Here is a 20305-nt window from a genome sequence, read left to right as displayed (position 1 = left end):
TTTCTTCTCTCACAGGTTTGAGAGTCTTTGGAACTCCTTGCCACAGAGAACTGTGGAGGCTGAGTCCTTGTATATATCAAAGGCTGAAATAGACAGATTCTTGATCAGTCAGGGAATCAAGGATTACGGGAAAATGCAGGAAAGTGGATGTGAGGAATGTCGGATCAGCCATGGCCCTATTGAATGGCCAAGCAGGCTTGAGGGGCCGTACAGCCCACCCCTGTTCCTATTTCTTACAGTCTTCGGGTTGTCACCCACCAAATTCATTAAGTTGTGAATCCCTTGTGGCATTTATCTCATCAGCTGCCAGCACATTTTGCAACATTTGAATCTGTTCCCTAACCCAATGGTCAATTGAAGCATCAGTGTCACTTGCATCTAGGTTGATATCAGCAAACCTAGTGCACACAGGGAATCCTTTCTGGGATCTTGCTGACTTTCATGGTTCAGTAGCACACTGGACAACTAAATATTGTGTCCATGACCACATGACTAACAGTCAAGTGACTTTTGAAGACAGGACATCTGATTTGACTTCTGCAAGAAACTTGTTTGAAGGATTAATGAACACTCTGTTCTTTGCTGGGGACAGTGTCATAAATCATTTCAAAATGTTATTTATTGGCAGTGCAGTGACTTTTTTGCCAGACTTTTATTAAGAACAGGAAAAATAGTGGCTTTGAAGCACTTTGGAGTTAATCCTTTGGGAAGGCAGATGCTGAATGTCCTCAGGATTGGAAGCTTTAAGAGTTGCTCTCTGTTACAAAAAAAATATTTTCCTTAAATACATTATTGATGGAATAGTCCCTGATGTTTTTCAAAATCTAACTGAAAGAGAGGGCCTACATTGCTATAGCACTTTCCAAAAAGTACTTTACGGTCAATGAATTAGTTTTGAAATGTAATGAAATGAAACTGAAAATTTACATACAGTAAGATCCCCCAACAAGCAATGAGATGAATTACTTTATTAAACATTTTTTTTGTGACTTTGATTGCAGGATGAATATTGACCAAGACAGCTGGGGGGCTGTTTTCCTGATTGTCTTCAAAATAGAGCCATTGGATCTACTGGAGCAAGGAAGCATGGTTTCCATCGATAATCCTATCTAACAGCCATGCTGTGCTCTGAAGCTCAACTGAGGTTATGTACTCAAGTTCTTTACTGGGTTTTCAACCTCTGACATGTCAAAGCGAGACAACACTACCACTGAGTTAGTGCTGACACTATGTTATTTCATCCCCATGTCTATTCTTCCCCTGAAGTTGGTCACTTTCACATGGGAGGGTGTGGGAGTGGTGCAGTTCAACAAATGTAGTTTAGCCTCCAGCGCATGACTCAGATGACTGATCTCTCATCATCTGTAAGTGGAGAGAGGATGTTCAACTGGATAGGATAAGGCTAGTGGGAAATGACCCTGAATCCAAGCCAGTTCTTCCTCAATATCTGGAGACACACTAGCATTTTCCAACCAGCCTTAATTACACATGGGACCAGTGTTCAATACCAGAAATGCCTATTACAAAACCAGATGCTTTAGCATCCTAAATGAAATCCAGGCTCCAAAGGACAAAATGACAGTGCATATACCCATTTTCTGGCCAGCTTCTCCAGTTTCCTTTGTTACAATGCACAAACGTAAAAGATTCTGACTTTTTCAGCATGTGACCATGTAAGGAATGGCTAATTAAACTGTTCTGAAGTCTGCTAATGTCCTAGTGCTATTGATTTCTCTTAATTGTGTACTAATCGTAACCTTTAGCAGTTTGAAATTAGTTGAGGTTGTATAAGTCAATTTAGATGCAGTGGCCATTGAACTGTTGATTGAAGATTGACCTTGAAGTAATGGCCAGTTTGATATCTAATTAAAAGACTTTTCTGTGACTACTCAGACATACGTATATTATTAAAAAAAAATTAATTGATAAGTTCTACAAAGGACAGTGGGAATGGCATCATTTGTCTCAGAAACAGGAGACAAATGTGAAATGAATTTATAACAAAGGTTCCAGGAAGAGTAGAATGAGTGTGAAAAGGTAACAAAATTGGGGAGCTGCTCTGGTCTATCGCAAAAGAATTTATTAAAACTTTGGTTATTGATAAAGGACAAGATCATTTAAATTAAGCTCATTTGAAGCTGTCTTAAGTGAAAGAAAGTCTGGATCATTACATAGAAGGCAGAAAAAAACTATATAAAAAGACTAACTAAAAACAAAGTTGCTGGAAAAGCTCAGCAGGTCTGGCAGCATCTGTGAAGGAGAAAACAGAGTTAACGTTTCGGGTCCGGTGGCCCTTCCTCAGAAACGATGGTGGCTGGGAAAACGTCAGTTTATATGTAGAAAATAGGGAGGTGGGTGGGATAGGGAGTAAACGAAAGGATAGAGCCCGAAGAGAGAGAAAGACAGTTGGACAGACAAAGGAATTGCTAACGATCCGACTGGGAGGGTGAATAGTTGTTAATGGGGAATGTTAGTGACTAATAACAGGGGGTGTGTAATAGCAGGCTATGTGGTAACAAAGCATGGTGTGTGGGGTGGGGGCTGGGACATGGGAGAGTTTAGGCCCTAAAATTATTGAACTCAATATTGAGTCCGGAGGGCTGTAGGGTCCCCAAGCGGAAAATGAGGTGTTGTTCCTCCAGCTTGCGTTGGGCTTCACTGGAACACTGTAGCAAGCCGGAGACAGAGATGTTGGCCAGGGAGCAGGATGGTGCATTGAAGTGGCAGGCAACAGGTAGTTCAGGGTCTTTTTTGCAAGCAGAACGTAGATGTTCTGCGAAGCGGTCGCCAAGTCTACACTTCATTTCCCCAATGTAGAGGAGACCACATTGTGAGCAGCGAATGCAGTAGACTAGATTCTGGGAAGTGCAGGTGAAGTGTTGCTTCACCTGGAAGATACGTTTGGGCCCTTGGATACTGGGGAGGGAGGAGGTAAATGGGCAGATGTTACACCTTCGCCGGTTACAGGGGAAGGTGCCGTAGGGCTGTGGGATGGTGTTGGGGGTGAAGGAAGTGTGGACCAGGGTGTCCCGGGAGGCGGCAAGGGAGGGGAGGGGAATATGTGTCTGGTAGTGACATCTTGCTGGAGGTGGCGGAAATGGCGTCTGATCTTCTGGATGTGGATGCTGGTGGGATGGTAGGTAAGGATAAGGGAAACCCTATCGCTATTGCGGAAGGGAAGAGAAGGGGTGAGGGCGGAAGTGTGGGAGATGGGTTGGACCTGGTTGAGGGCACTGTCAACAACGGAGCTGGGGAAACCTCGGTTGAGGAAGAAGGTGGACATTTCGGAGGCTCCCTTGTCGAAGTTAGCCTCATCTGAACATATGCGACGGAGATGGAGGAACTGAGAGAATGGGATGGAGTCTTTACAGGAAGTGGGGTGTGAGGATGTATAGTCCAGGTAGCTGTGGGAGTCAGTGGGTTTATAATGGATATTAGTGGCCAGTCTATCCCCAGAAATGGAAACAGAAATGTCGAGGAAGGAAAGGCAGGAGTCAGAGATAGATCAGGTGAAAGTGAGGGCAGGGTGAAATTTGGAGGCGAAGTTGATGAAGTTTTCCAATTCCAGACGAGAGAGGGAAGCAGCATCGACGATATCAACGATGTATCGGAGAAAGAGTTGTGGGTGGGGGCCAGAATAGGACTGGAATAGACTTGGAATAGACTAGAATTGGAACACAAGTGAGTTCTTCAATGACACCAACAGGAGTTTGTGGTAAATTCCATGTGCAAGCACATTATACTTAAGAATTCTGTAGCATCTGTGATTTAATGTGTACAAATCCTATTTCAATTAGATTAATTAAAAGTGCTATTGTATCAGTCTGGAAATTATAAACTGTACAGAAATACTTATATAGCTTGAACTGTTTGTTTTACACTGAAGAAAGGTGTATCTCTCTCAGTAAGATCAGTGCATAGATTGCGAGGAACAAAACAAAGTTGCTGGAAAAGCTCAGCAGGTCTGGCAGCATCTGTGAAGGAGAGAACAGAGTTAACGTTTCGGGTCTGGTGACCCTTCCTCAGAACTGATGGTGGCTGGGCAAACGTCAGTTTATATGCCGAAAATAGGGGAGGAGGATGGGGTAGGGAGTAAATGAAAGGATAGAGCCTAAAGAGAGAGAAGAGCAGTTGAACAGACAAAAAGTTGATAATGATCAGGCTGGGAGGGTGAATAGTTGTTAATGGGGACTATTAGTGACTAATAACAGGTAGTGTGTAATAACAAGGCCTGGTGTGTGGGATAGGGGTTTGGGACATGTGAGAATTTAGGCCCTAAAATGATTGAACTCGATATTGAGTCCAGAGGGCAGGAGGGTCTCCAAGCAGAAAATGAGGTGTTGTTCTTCCAGCTTGCATTGAGCTTCGCTAGTACACTGCAGCAAACCAGAGACAGAGATATTGTTTAGGGAACAGGATGGTGCATTGAAGTGGCAGGCAATGGGTAGTTCAGTGTCTTTTTTGCGAGCAGAACGTAGATGTTCTACGAAGCGGTCACCTAGTCTACGCTTTGTTTCCCCAATGTAGAGGAGACCACATTGTGAGCAGCGAATGCAGTAGACTAGATTCTGGGAAGTGCAGGTGAACTGTTGCTTCACCTGGAAGGTACGTTTGAGCCCTTGGATACTGGGGAGGGAGGAGGTAAATGGCCAGATGTTACACCTTCTCCAGTTACAGGGGAAGGTGTCGTAGGGCTGTGGGGAAGTGTTGGGGGTGAAGGGAGTGTGGACCAGGGTGTCCCAGAGGGAATAGTCCCTGCAGAAGGCAGACAGAGGAGGGGAGGCGAATATGTATCTGATGATGGCATCATGCTGGAGGTGACGGAAATGGTGCCTGATGATTTTCTGGATGTGGATGCTAGTGGGATGGTAGGTGAGGATAAGGGGAACCCTATCACTGTTGCGGGAGTATTGAGGGCGGAAGTGCGGGATATGGGTCGGACCTGGTTGAGGTCTCTGTCGACAATGGGGAATCCTCGGTTTAGGATGAAGGTGGACATTTGGGAGGCTCCCTTGTTGAAGTTGGCCTCATCTGAACATGTACGATGGAGATGGATGAACTGAGAGAATGGGATGGAGTCTTTACAGGAAGTGATTGCTAGCATGCATTGTTACAGAATGGTAAAGTTAATGCAATGTGTATTGCTATGGTTGTAATAATTCCTGTAGTATGGTGTGTTGTTATGATTGAATTCCTAAGAAGAAAGGTTTAGTGTGGCAGTGGAGTTACTATGGAAGAGTGGGTTGTTATAATGTGGAGCTGTACCCTGAGGATTGCTGAGTTCAAACCCCAGCTGTGGCAAACTGGTAAATCCTATGCTAGTGTGTAGGCCGGCATTAAAATAAATGACAAGAAAAACGGCTGAATTGTGTAAAAGCCTTCTTTTATCTAGTCTGGCCTACACATCTCATTATTCACATTACGTGCCTAACTCTCTGTAGTGATTGGAACCAGGGCCAAGATATCAGATCACTTAGGACTAAGACCTGATGAAAAAGTCACTCATAAATCCCTGCTCTTCTATGCATCTCTACCTAGTTATGGGCAGCAACTATTAACTAATTGCTCTAGGCTTTTGTCCAGTTCTTATGTTTCAAGCTTCTCGAAGCTCCTAGCGATATTCTGATAAACATAGCCTGTCGGATTGGAGCATTATACAGCAGGATTAACATCCCTACCAGTTTTTTGGTGTCCTAATTTCTTGCAGTGCCCAGATTTGTGTGTACAATACGTGACAATTTCTGTGCACAGATCCTCTAGGGACTATTAATCAGACTGGAGTTCTCTGTTCTGCATTTTCACTGTGTGATTTCCTGACAGTTTTGTAAATAAATCTAGAAGACATTTATCTAAACTTGTAAAAGCAGAAAATGCTGGAAATGCTCAGCAGATCAGGTAGTATCTGTGGACAGAAAAGCTGAGGAAAGGTCATCATCCTAAAGGACTAACCCTTTTTCTCTCTCTCAGTATTTCTCGAATATTCCTTTTTTAACTAGATTTCTAGCAGATGCATTGTATTTGATTGAAATTCCTTCCTCAGTTTCTGCAATCAACAACAATAATATGAAATTATGTAGCACTTATAAAATGTCCCAAGGCATTTCACAGGACTATGATCGAACAATATTCAACTGAACTGGCACGGTGGCTCAGCGGTTAGCATTGCTGCCTCACAGTACCAGGGACCTGTGTTCAATCCCATCCTCGGGCGACTGTCTGTGTGGAGTTTGTATGTTCTCCCTGTGTTTGCGTGGGTACCCTCCGGGTGCTCCGGTTTCCTCCCACAGTCCAAAGACGTGCAGGCTAGGTAGATTGACCATGCTAAATTTCCCACAGATTGGGTGGGATGCTATGAGGGTTGGTGTGGACTTGTTGGGCCAAAGGGCCTGTTTCCACACTCTAGGGGTTCTAAAAATAATGAACCACTAAAGGAGTTGCTACGACAAATTCATAAAAGCCGGGCCACAGAGTTTACTGTTGGGGGAGAATCTCAAAGGAGAAAAGAGGAGAGGTTTAAGGAAGGAATTATATCAGTCCAAGCCAGCTGCTAGTAAAACTGCCTATGCTGGAATACTGAAAACCTACATGGTGTATGACATAAGCTCTTGGAAGGCAAAAGCAGAACTTATACAGAACTTTTATAGACCAGGTGCAGACGCTGCCACTATAGTGTGACTTTTTACAATTATAATCACCAAAGAAAGAAAGTTGTGCATTTATATATTGCCTTTCATGCCCATCAGATGTCTAAATGTAATACAGCTGTTTAATTACCTTTGAATTGTGGTCACCTTATATTGCAGAAAAGGGGCAACCAATTGGTGCACAGTAAGCTCCCACAAACAGCAATGTGGTAATGGCCAGAGAATTGGATTCAGTGATATTGATTGAGGGATAAATATTGATGAGGGCATTGGAAATGACTCATCTGCCTGTCGTCAAACTTTTACATCCACCCCAGAAGCCAGACCTGGCCTCAGTTTAACAGCTCACCCAAATGATGGCATCGCCCTCTCAGAATGGTGTAGGATGCCAACCTGGGTTCTTGTGCTCAAATCTTGAAATGCGGGACAAACCCAGAAACTTCTGACTCAGGGCAAGAGTTGTTCCCACCTGAGCCAGGGCTGATACACAATCTTTTTCACCATTTCATTCAGATTTCTTGCAGTTTAAGCACCTTGAATGGGGCAGCAGTAAATTGAGTTAACAAAAACAGAAATTGCGGGAGTAACTCAGTAGGTCTGACAGTATCTGTGGGGAGGAGAGCAGAGTTAACTTTTTGGGTTTAGTCACTCTTCATCAGAACTGACTTCTGTTTGTCTTTTCATAGATGCTGCCAGACCTGCTGAGTTTCTCCAGCACATTTCTGTTTTGGTTTCAGATCTCCAGCATCTGCAGTTCTTTGTTTTATTAAATTGAATGAGTTACCTTTGATGCTGTTCTCTGGTGTGAATGGGCTTTGCATCTAAATTAATCAGTTGGAAACACAAATGATTTACTGCTGGTAAATAGATGAAAAAGAAACATGGGGTAATAGGGGAGAAAAAGAAAACATTCTGTTGCATGTCAGAGCACTTCTGGATACAAGGAAAAAGAAGAAAATAAACTGAGTTAGTGGACTGTTATGGCACAGTGTTATGTCCCCACCTCTGAACAAGGAGTACCTGGGTGCAGGTATGTCATAACACCTTCTGAGCTGGTAGACTGGAAAATATCTTAAATTGAGTTAGCCAACAAAGTGGCTTAGACTGCAGTACGAGTGTTTAACAGAATTATAAAAGCAAATAAAGCAGATGCTGGACTCTGTGTTGAAAACAACAAATGCTGGAGATCACAGCAGGTCAGACAGCGTCCATGGAGAGAGAGCAAGCTAACGTTTCGAGCTTAGATGACTCTTTCTCCGAGCTGACAGAGGTTAACAGAATTATACCTGCATACTTGGCCCAGAGGCAAGGGAGGTGTTGTGATGCATCGGATTGCATTTCTATCTCTTAACTACATGAACAACTTAAGCCCCATCCTGAATATGCAATTCGAATGCAACCATACAGGTTTATGACCAACGTATAATTCATTCCAGCACGCACACCAATGGTGTAAGGCAAGGCCAGGGGAGATTGCAGTGAATTGTAACACATATCACCCACTATTACCTGATATAATTCGACTGATCTCAGTCTTGAAGATTTTTGTTTGATCCGTACCAAGTCCCGGATCTCCATCCTTGTGTGGAGAGTTGTTGCCCAATTTCACCCCTCAATGGCCACGTTTCATGTTAAAATTGTGTTTTTTGTGAAGTCACTGTATCTCATAGGATCAGGGCCTGGGACGTTGGGGTTGGGGTAGGGTGTGTTTACATCAGGGCCCAATAACCAGGGCTCAGGATTTCTGTAACAAAAACAGAAATTGCTGGAAAAGATGAGGTCAGTGACCCTTCCTCCATCCTGAAACGTGAAATATGATTTCTCCCCACCGATGCTGCCAGACCTGCAGAGCTTTTCCAGCAATTTCTGTTTTTGTTTCTGATTTACAGCATCTGCAGTTCTTTCCATTTTTACCAGGGAATTCACTGCCTACAGAACTAAGTAGGAGTCAAAAACTGAGCTCCCATATCTCCTCCCAGTTGTCATCCACAAACCTAGGAAAAGCATTTGAAGGGGGTCTATCAGATTTGGGTGTAATCAGGGTTGAAATTTTGCTCAAAACCTTACTGGATATCCAAAAAGATTCTGTTTGAAATTTCAGTTTGAGCTCACATGCACAATCAAAAGCTTGAAATTAACCGCCAATCAGCAGAAACAGGTGAAATTTTGCAACATGATGCAATTTTCTGGAACTGAAGAATATTCAGTGCTTTTTTGAAGTGTAGTAACCTGATGCAGCTTTGGGGATAGCAGACAGCCAATATTAATGTACAGAATGGCCTCTTTTGGGGCTATAGGTGGGTTTTAATGTTCCCCTCCAGCAGTGTGTTTGGTGATGGGAGGGATATTTAGTCCATTGAGAGGGGGTACACATGGGCAGACAGGCCATCTAGCTGCTTTTCTAGGCCCTTACGCAGGTACTTAATGTAATGGTCTCATCCCATTGCTGTCGTTATTCAGAAGGTACAGGAGCATGAGGAACCTGAGAAAAACAGACTATATTTGGGATACTAGCTCTCGGCGGCCATGGTGGGTCATGGTTGGGGTAGGGCAAGGGGGTGGGGGAGGATGGTGATGACTCATTTGAAAAAACAGTCGCCACATTAATGGATCAGTACCAGGAAGGGAACAGCTTACTGAGGGCCACCTATTTGCATTCCCTTCAGACAGCCCTATTGAGTTGTGTTTTTTAAAATTCATTCATGGGATATAGGCATCTCTGGCTGGACCAGCATTTTTTGCCCATCCCTACTTGCCCAGAGGGCAGTTAAGAGTCAACCATATTGCTGCAGGTCTGGAGTCACATGTAGACCCGACCAGGTAAGGATGGCAGTTTCTGTTCATAAAGGATATTGTGAACCAGATGGGTTTTCCCCAACAATTGGCAATGGTTTCATGGTCGTCATTAGACTCTTAATTCAAGATTTTTATTGCATTCAAGTTTCACCATCTTCCATAGGGGATTCGAATCTGGGTACCTGGAACATAACCTGGGTCTCTGGATTAACAGTCCAGAGATGAGACCACTAGGCTGTCACCTCCCCACAGCTTGTATGCAATCTACCTTTAAAGAACATCGTTGTGATATCATCTCTGCATCACAGCATGTGAGCTGAGGGCAGAAAAGTCTCAGTCTCTATTTACTGAGTCCTCTTACAGCACAGCACACTGTGGGAAGAGTGCTGCAGTTTACATCCAAATTACTTCGATATAACTCAATGCAAGTCTCCATTTGTAATACATGTAGATATGAGGAGCTGTAATAAAAATCTATTGAATCCTTCATCAATATGCTACTCACAGCTTGTCCTTAAGATACAGGAGCTAACATAGGCATCACCTCTTCAGGTACAAATACCCTGATGAAGGTATAAACCTCATCATTGACAGCACGTTGAGGGGCAGAATAGATCTGGGTTAACAGTGGTGGCCATTTGTAAATGACTCGCAGATCCTAGATATCACATCATCCCTCTCAACCCTTAGTTAGTGATATCCTTCCCATAGCATGTAAAATCAAACCATACGGGATTGGAGGTTGCGATAGAGAACTGGTTGGCAGACAGGAAACAAAGAATAGGAATAAAGGAGCTTTATTAGAAGGGGCGATCAGTAACTAGTTGGGAACTGCAGGGGTCGATGCTTGGACCCCAGCTACTTACAATACGTTAATGATTTAGATGAGGGAACTAAATTTAATGATGACACAAAGCTGGGTGGTAGGGTGAACTGTGAGGAGGATGCAAAGATGCTTTGCTGTGATTTGGATAAGTGGGCAAATGCATAGCTGGTGAATAATAATGTGGATAAATGTGAGGTCATCTGCTTTGGTAGCAAAATCAGGAAGGTAGATTAGTATCAGAATGGCAACAGTTTGAGAAAATAGAGTGACAGTTGGGAAAAGGGGAAGTTCAATAAAATCGGGATGTCCTTAGACATCACTCAGTGAAAGTTAGCATTCTGGTGCAGCAAGCAGTGAAGAGGGCAAATGGTTTGATGGCCTTCATAGCGAGAGAGTTTGAATACAGGAGCAGGGGTGTCTTGCTGCAATTAAACAGGGGCTTGGTGAGACCATAATTGGCATATTGAGTGCAGTGCTGGTCACCGTATCTGAGGAAGGATGTTCTGGCTATGGAGAGGGTGCAACAAAGTTGTACCAGACTGATTCCTGGGAATGACAGGACTGATGTACAACGATTGACTGAGTCTGCAGGATTATATTCACTGGAGTTCGGAAGAATTAGGAGGGAATCTCATAGAAACCCAAAAACGTCCAACAGGACGAGACAGGGTAAACACAAGATGTATGTTCCCGATGACCAAGGAGTCCAGAACCAGGGATCATGGTGGGTCATTTCGGACTGAGAGAATGAGAAATGTCTTCACCCAGAGTGTGGGGAGCCTGTGGAATTCTCTGCCCCAGAAAGTGGTAGAGGTCGACACATTGAATATTTTTAAGAAGAAGTTAGATATATTTCTTAGAGCTAAAGGGATCAAAGAGTATGGGGAGGAAGTGGGAACAGGGGACTGAGTTGGATGATCAGCCATGATCATACTGAATGGCGGAACAGGCTTGGAGGGCCGAATGGCCTACTCCTGCTCCCATTTTACTGTGTTTCTGTAAACCATTCATCCTCATTCATTTGAGGCTTGAGACTCTCGGTCTCTGGTAGCTGTCATTACCAGTAATGGAGAGTGATTAACCTTCAAGCCAGTGGTAAGGTTGAGATTTCAGCTCCAGGATCCTAAATTCAGGAATAGTCCCCCATCAGCTCATGAAATGCCTTCTCCAGTGGTGATAACACAGTTCGCACCATCAGACAAAAATTAAATTTCACAATATGATTAAAGCTGAAAATGGGTTTTACACAAAATGTAAGCAGCTCTCTGAGATTTTAAACGATTATTCCGCAGAGTTAGAACAACAGGTATGCTGATGTTCTGAGGAAGGGTCACCGGACCCGAAATGTTAACTCTGTTTATTCCTTCACAGATGCTGCCAGACCTGCTGAGCTTTTCCAGCAACTTTGTTTTTGATGCTGATGATAGCCAACTGCTTCGATTGTGAAGGTTTGTGAAACAGTCTAGACGATGAAACTTTACTTGTCAAGATAAGTTAAGAAATCAAATTGATTTTCAGATAAAGAATCTTTGGGGAGTTATTATTTTAATTATCCTTAATTAGACTAGTGAACAAAACCAGGCCCTGAGGACCACTTTTAATTCACAATTAGTCGCTCTGTTCAACTTTGTCATTCCTATTAACACATGTAAAATTAAAATGAAGAAACAGGTTTAGAAGCAAAGAGAAATGACAATACTTCTTTACCAGAGTGATTGTTTTCTGAATGTGTACGAAACAGTTTGATATAGGAAGAGCATTTATTTCAATACGAGAGTCTAATTTTAAATATTGTCAGGTTTTGGATGTTTATTGGCCATCCCTAATGGCTCCTTGGGAAGGTTGTGGGAGCTGCCTTACTGAATCATTGCAGTTAGTGTGAAGACAATGTTGTCAGACAGCTGGGAGCTGGGAAGTCCCAGGATTACAATTCAATGACCATGCAGGCTCTGGTGATATTGATCCGACTGGGATCATGTACAACTTATAGAGAAACTTCAAAGTGACAATGTTCCTGTCTTCCTTCAGCCCTTGCTCCATTCGATGGTAGAGGCCACTCGTTTATGAAATTCTTGGCAGCCTTGGTGGATAGGACACTTTGAGAATCTTCACTATCAAACATAGACAATTGGCACAGCTGTGGTATTCTGGTTTTGTCGATGAACCTTTACTGAGAGCATTACCCAATGCTGCGGACCAGAGAGTGAAGAGCAGGCAGGTAATGAAATTCTTGTCCATACTTTGACTGTTCACTTACTTGGCAGAGACCAGATTGAGCAGCTGGTGGATTCACCTTGCTGCTTGCTCTGAATGACATCCCAATTGGAAACTGAGCACCAACATCTCAGGGCAAGCTCCATGGATACCAGCTCCATGGACCCCAGCCACATGGACATGGGCATCTAACAAGTGCCAGTCTCTGAGAACACTCCTGGCACATCTCCAATCCACTTACAGATGTTTCTGCCCTTCAATGCTGTATCTTGGGCTGCCCCAGTAACTCTCATTGTAATGCTGCAGTAAGGACACTGTGCACTCAGGGACACCCAGCTCATGGACTGCACCTGGCTGTATCTCTGGGATCTTCACTCACTGTCAGAGTGCTCACTCACTCTGAGTCAATCTGGATGCTCACAGCTTCCTTGCCTTGCATTTTCTTCCTTAGCCAGAGATACCAGGCTCATACTCCTGCTGTTTTTCTGTGCTGTTTAGAATAGGCAGAAATGTTATAGTTCTCAGTCATGTCAAGGGGGACAGCCTTCACTTAGTGGGTGCCAGCACAATAGGTAAAGGACAAGCCCCCGATACCAGTCCAGAACCTGCTTGGGCTGGTGAGAGCGAGTGTCCTCTTCTCATAAGGAGCTGAATAACAGACAGCCCACCGCTGGCTGAACTCTTTCTGTCCTCATTCTCCTGGATGAGAGAGGAGCAGGTATTAATGGGTGTTGAAAGTAGTTGGCGCAGCTGTTACTGCTGGTGCCAGAGGGAAGGTGTCCTGACCGAGTGAGTAGGCAGCGCAGATGGCATACAGGGTTAATGTGTTGAGGCTGGGACGAGTGTGAATGAGTGTGATACCCATTAAGCGGCCAAACTCATTATAGACACTGCTGATCACATTCCTAAAGGACAATGAGCTCATGGGAAACAAACTGAAACATGGAGCAGTGTACAGTCACAACATCGCAACAGAATGTATTATATTTAAAGCTGGAGGATCCTCATCAGGAGTTGGGCCTGTCGTGTCCTGTTGTGTAAAATAGGACAAGAGATCAGAGGTGCTAATTACAGGCCACTCAGCTAGATGGGCCCAGGAAATAAATTGATTAACGGTACAGTACGACTGATATCAAATTCCAGAGGCTGGGAAGAAGGGAGGATAAAAGAAGGTTTACGAGTGTTTAAGACAGGTGAAGCTGGATACAGAGAAAGAGACACCAGGACCAACTCTCCAGAAGACGGAGTGAAGCTGAGATTTCAAGAAGGGGTACCCTTACACCAGGCCTGATCAACATGAGGACAGACGGGTAATATCACACAGACACATGAGAATGGTTTATTTTATTGAACCATGGTATTTCATTAGATTTTGTTGCAATAAAGCATTGTGAGTGCTCAATTGGTAATTTGTGTCTCGGAGTTGTTTGTCAAAACCTCTAGCAAGTGTGTGAGATGTGCTTCTGGACACAAGTTAACAGAGTGGGGAAAATGTTGCAGGCAGGAATGAGAGTGAGAGAGCACGAGCTTAGGTGGGAGTAGCAGTAGCAGAGGTACAGTGAGGATGACGTATCAGAGAGAAGATGGTGGCACCTTCACTGGTGGAATGGAGTAGGTTATCGACCTTCTTCTGACAGCACTGGGCTTTCCTCGGGCAGCTGAGACTGCACTGACCGGGTGGTAAGGTTGGCATAGTCTGGTGGTGTGACCTCTATTGCTGATCCTGGGAGAGCAAAGGTCCTACATTTGAACCACCCTGTCCTGCAGGACCTCCAAGACCCTGCGCACAGAGTGGGGCACCAATTACCCCCTGTTTGCCATGTCTGGGGTAAATATCAGAAACTGACAATGCTCTGGACTGACAATGTTTGTCCAAGGATACAATGGACTGTTAAATATGGAGCAGGTGCAAGGGGTGCTGGTCAATTTTTGGATCAGTCACCTCATTACATTCTGACTGGCCAAGACTAGCAGAGACTTATTGCTAATTGCTTCAAGGATCACATGATCTTTGGACATTAATGTCACCTCCAACTATCTCCTGAATGGCTCTTTAAGTCATCAATTGTCAATCAGTCTGCCCTCTACATTAAGTTCTATTACTTTATCAATATCTGCCAAAATTAAAGGAAAATCTGAAATGTTCTTTTTTAGGGAGACGACACATCTGTGTAGTCAGGACCCAATGATTGGTATCCTTGAGCTCATATCTCAATCTTCGGTTCATTGGTGAGGTTCCCATTAAATCAGACACTCACTTATCAAAGACCATTTTCTTTACCTCAGAGCCACCTGTTAGTGTATGTTCAGTTGCTTGGAGAAAGTTTACATTGTACATTATATTTTAAAGGCAAAAAAGATATTGTATAAAAAGTTGCTTTTGATTTCAAAGCTATATAAAAACTGACACAGAAGATCGGAGTACTAAGTTAATGCAGGATATAAAAAGATTGATACATTCTTTACGACATTGTCCTAAGCAATAAAGTGTAAAAGATCATACAATGCCAAATTTTACAACATTAACTCCAGTACAAAGGTTACCTTTAGTTAATTGCTCCACTTTTAAGCAAATTAAAACACACCAGTATAAAAGCTTAGAGACAACAAGGTGCAGGGCTGGATGAACACAGCAGGCCAAGCAGCATCATAGGAGCAGAGAGGCTGACGTTTCGGGCCTAGACCCTTCTGTGGTTGTGATTCCTTGATGAGAATAAAGAGACAGAAATATACCACCTCTGTCTTATTCAAAGTTGGGAGTGTGAATACAAGCTGCACACCAACCAAGCAGGATCCTTGCCGATGTAACGCTAAAACTTTAGATTATTAACCTCACTCTGTTCACAATCCCATAATGTATTTCTTTGTCAAATGAAGTGAGGAAGGGTAACATGATGTTATAGTGCTATTAGTCATACTTAAGCAGAATACTATGTTGGATTAATCCGTGAATAGACATTAAGTGTGTGATTATAAATAAAGTAAGTCAATTATGAAATGTTAGTTACCCTGTTGATCCTAAAGTATGGTGAATAGTTAAGCCACTGACAGATTATTGCTTACATTTCTAGTCACTGTGTCACTTACAGGAAGAAACTGACTAGGAACATCAGAGACAGTACAGAGGAGAATAACAATAACAGCCGAGTTCTGGGGAATTTCCACTATCAGGTTTGTATGATAGACTGGTGTTTTTCTGCATCAGACTGAGGCTGCGGGAAGTTAATTGAGGTGTGTAGTTTATTCACCCAAATTAGTTATGCGTTGGTGACAAAATAAACGCCTTAACATTGTTTGTCATGACAGTGGGTGCTGTATAAAACTCAGCAAATGTACTGAAATCTAACCGGTGTCCTTCACCAGATTTACTTTGCACCTACTGTAATGGTGAACTATGTCAAGGAAGCCATTTTGTTGCAAACACCTGACTGAATTGGGAGCCATTTTGTGGTCAGAATTAACCATTGCCTCGACTTTTCAGTCAGCGTTGGAGGTGTGGCAAACTACATTGATCACCATGAAAAGTAGAGACTGTCCTGCTTAGGTTACTTCAGATTTCCATGTTGCAATTGGGGAAAACCGAGGCTTTTGTCCCAGCACAGGGAATGCAAAGCCACACACACCCCACGCAGCCCCCCCATCCCCCACCACCCACTCCCCTCCGAAACCAAATGATGCAGAAGAGCTGGAATTGCTCAATAAGTGCAGCCAGCCACAGTTAATTGCTCTGGGTTTTACAAAACTGCCCAGAGAGAAACACCCATATGGACCAGTATGACACCTGTACGAAACCAGAGCAAGATCACCTGGCATATGCTGGTTTTGATCTGGACTTGTTCTGGAGATAACCAAAAGACAGATGTTTCTGTTACTCCAAAATCAGGCATCATTAGTTGTCTATGACTTTACGTCGCAGACTGAGAATACGGGGGTCCTCAATTTACTAATGTCGGGTTTAGGAATGCTCGTGATCCTATACAAGGGTATAGGCTGGGCCTGAGGGGAGGGTAGGATGGATGGAGATAGGTGGATGCAGGTAGGGGGTTACTGTGGTTAGTCAGTGGGAAGGGTGGAGCGGATGGGTGAGCAGGAAGATGGACAGGTTGGGGGTAGAGAGATATTTGAAGCAGGTGAAGTAAATTTTGAGGCCATTGGGCTGTAACCTCCCAAGGTGAAATATGAGGTGTTGTTCCTCCAGTTTATGTTTAGCCTCAGTCTGACAGTGGAGGAGGCCGAGGATGGATATGTCACCAGGGGAGTGGGAGGGGGAGTTAAAGTAGATGGCAACCAGTGGGTCGGGTGGGTTGGTACATGCAGAGCGCAGGGGCTCCACAAAACAGTCCCCACCGTTTGGTCTCCCCGAAATAGAGGAGACCACATCGGGAGTGACGGATACAGTGGATGAGGTTGGATACAGTGCAGATGAATCTCTGCCTGATCTGGAAGGACTGTTTGGTGCCACGGACAGAGGTGAGAGGGGAGGTGTAGGGAAAGGTACCGGATGTGGTGGAGAGGTTCGTAGGAACTGACGAGGGAGTCGCGGAATGAACAGTCCCAGCAGAAAGCGTACGGGGTGAGGAGGTAAATATCTTTTTGGTGATGGGGTCTGATTGTAGGTGGCGGAAATGTCTCAGGTTGACACAGATTGAACGGTCCCTGCGGAGAATGGATTCTTTTTGGGAAATTATTTCCTGTCCGATTTGAACTTGAAGTGTTAACTTTGTTGCTCTGTCCACAGACGCTGTCAGACGTGTTGCGTTTCTGCATAAACACAGTATTGTGATTTTACTTTATTGTGCCTCGATGGGCTGAGGTAAATGTGGGGACCGGTGTCAGTTTTCTATGCCCCACCACAACATTTAAAGATTGTGGCTTGCGGCGAGTTAATAAGAAGCAGCTTTCAGTGGTAAACGTTGCAAAAGCTGATTGAAAGTGAAGCTATCCTGCTGTCTGGTTGGGGACAGAAACATGCCCGAGACAATAGAGATCGAGTGCCAGGCCACACCGTAAGCTGACAGAGAAAGCAAGTGCCATACCACACTGGGAACGTCACCGCTCTGCTTTAACATTTATCATTTATAACCGAAGTAATATCTCTGACATTACAGCACCAGACTGTTGGGTCATGTCTAAACTGAACAGACTAACACTGGGAGTGAAGTTGATATAGAAATTACAACAATGTTGGGGAAAATTCAGCTGAATCGCTCCGCTGGCCTCTGGGTGATCACATTCGCCCCTTTACCTCACCGCTTGGTCTCTTTCCGCTCATTGTGACCTGACTTCACCTGATTCCCTTGTCTCAATTACTGCCTCTCGGATCACCTCCTCTCACGAATACCTTAACGCATTTGGCTGTCCCACACCTCGCGACTGAAACTTCCTTCTCCCCAAACAACCCAATTGCTCACATCTCCCCCAAGTTTCTTGCTGACAGTCTCCAGACTGGAAACTGAATCAACACACGCTAGAAAACCACTGAGCTTTAACTATTTTGCCAATAATCAATCCACATGAGTTTGAGTTATCATTGCATAAATTTATTGATGCTGCTTGGCCTGCTGTGTTCATCCAGCCCTGCACCTTGTTGTCTTGGATTCTCCAGCATCTGCAGTTCCTACTATCTCTGATTCAATTTTGAAATGTTAGTTTCACTGCTAATCCTACAGCGGGGAATACTTATCGCACTATTTCTTAGTTACTGCGTCACTTGCAGGAAAAGAGTGATCACATGAGAGACGGTACAGAGATTAACAATGACTGGGGAGTTTCCATATCAGGTTTGTCTGATATGCAGACGCTATTCTAGATCAGATCGAGGCTGCAGGAAGTTAATTGAGGTGTGTAAAGTATTTGACTCACCCAGTTTAGTTATATAATGGTGGCAAAATAGCGTCCTTAAAATTGTGCGTTCTTACAGTAGAAATCTAACTGATGTACTTGGCCAGGTTTATATTGCATCTACCTTAATGAGAAACTATGTCAAGGAAACCATTTTGTTACCAACACATGACTGAATTAGGAGCCATTTTGTGTTCTATATTAATGATTGGCTCAACCCTTCAGTCAGTGTGAGAAGAACTAGATTGATAGAATGAAAGGTAGAGAGTTTCATTTTTGACATTTAAAGAGCACCCGGATGGGTATACGAATAGGAAGGGTTTAGAGGGATATGTGCCCGATGTTGGCAAATTGGACTAGGTCAGATTGGGATGTCTGGTCAATATGGATGAGTTGGACTGTTGGGTCATTTTCTGTGCTGTATGACTTAATGATTCCTACAGCCATTTTGAGGGCAGGATGCAGTGTTGGAGAATATGTGGGTGTGCACGAAGAATCTGATAGGCAGCTCCCTTCTCACCTCCAGCCAAGCGATGTCTTGGTGTTTGTTGGAAAGTTCTGATGAAGAGGCATTCTGCCAAATGTCTTTGCAAGTCTGATCAGGGATCAACCCAACAGGTCTACCTTCTCCTTTTCCTGCTGGGTCTCGAGGATATGATGTACTAATCACTGCCTGATGGCCTTTGTGGTCAAAAGTATTTTTCTTCACAGATTTTTCCATGAGGGACAGGTGATACGCAACCTTCTAACTACTTGGAGCATTTTGTGGAACGAGGCCAGGCCTATCTTATGCAATACCGGGGTTAGGTCAAACCTCAATATAAGGTGACACTTGGTGTTTGTGTACCGAGAGCCTAATTACGGCTTGATGCAGCAACACACAAAGGTGGCCATAAGGATGATGATGGTGTTGTGTACGTTCTTCATCACTCCCTTATGCAGAACCTTGTACTGTCTACCTTTGACCTGCAGATGAAGTGGATGATGGCTCGGATGACTGCAAATGCTCAGGTTTGAGGAACAGGCCAGATGTGGTGTAACTCACACCTGATGACCTGCAGGGCTCCGCTGCCTGGAATAGTTATCCCTTTCAGGCTCGCATCCTTCCTGATGGACTCGGCAGAAGGCTCTATACAGCACACAAACAAGGCAGGAGAGAGTGGGCAGCCCTGCCTTACTCTGGATCTGATTGGGAAGCTTTCTGATTCCCACCTGTTGATTGAGACTGCACTAACAATGCTGATGTAGTGCAGTCAGATGTAATTGCGGATTCCGTCCTCAACACCCATTTTGGAGAGCACATCCCACATGTAAGTGTGCGATATCCTCTGACACCAGGTTATAGTCCAACAGGTTTATCTGAAGACACAAGCTTTCGGAGTCCTGTTCCTTCTTTACCTGAAGAAGGAGAGAGGCTCCAAAAGCTTGTGTCTTCAAGTAAACCTGTTGGATTATAACCTGGTGTCGTGTGATTTTTGACCTTGTCCACCCCAGTCCAACACTGGCACCTCCACATCATGCGATATCCTGTCAAAGGCCTTCTCCTAGTCCAGGCCGATGTGACAGGCATTTTGCACGGAGGCGATTGTATCCCTGAGGACCGCGAGGCTCTCAGAGACTGTCCTGCCTGGTACAGCACAGGTTTGGTCGGGTTGAATCGCAGATCCCAGAGCAGACCTGACTTGGTTGGTGATGACCTTAGATTGCTCACCAATTCCTAATTTCAAACTGCTCCCCCTTCCACTTGTAGGTGAGGGTGATAATACCTTTCCTCATGGATTCACACATGCTATCTATCAGAAACATACTGTTGTACACCTCCAGCACATCCTGGCCAATCCAGACCCAACAATGGGCTGTTAAACATGGAGCAGACACAGGGGATGCTGGTGAATTCCTGGATATCCCGGCAGTGACAAGCTGCCAGTGTGTGTGTATGTGTGTGTGTGTGTGTGTGTGTGTATATGTGTGTGTGTGTGTGTGT

Source organism: Rhincodon typus, chromosome 30, assembly GCF_021869965.1.
Source record: "Rhincodon typus isolate 14 chromosome 30, sRhiTyp1.1, whole genome shotgun sequence".
In the NCBI taxonomy this organism is placed as follows: domain Eukaryota; kingdom Metazoa; phylum Chordata; class Chondrichthyes; order Orectolobiformes; family Rhincodontidae; genus Rhincodon; species Rhincodon typus.
This window is presented reverse-complemented; position numbering follows the sequence as displayed.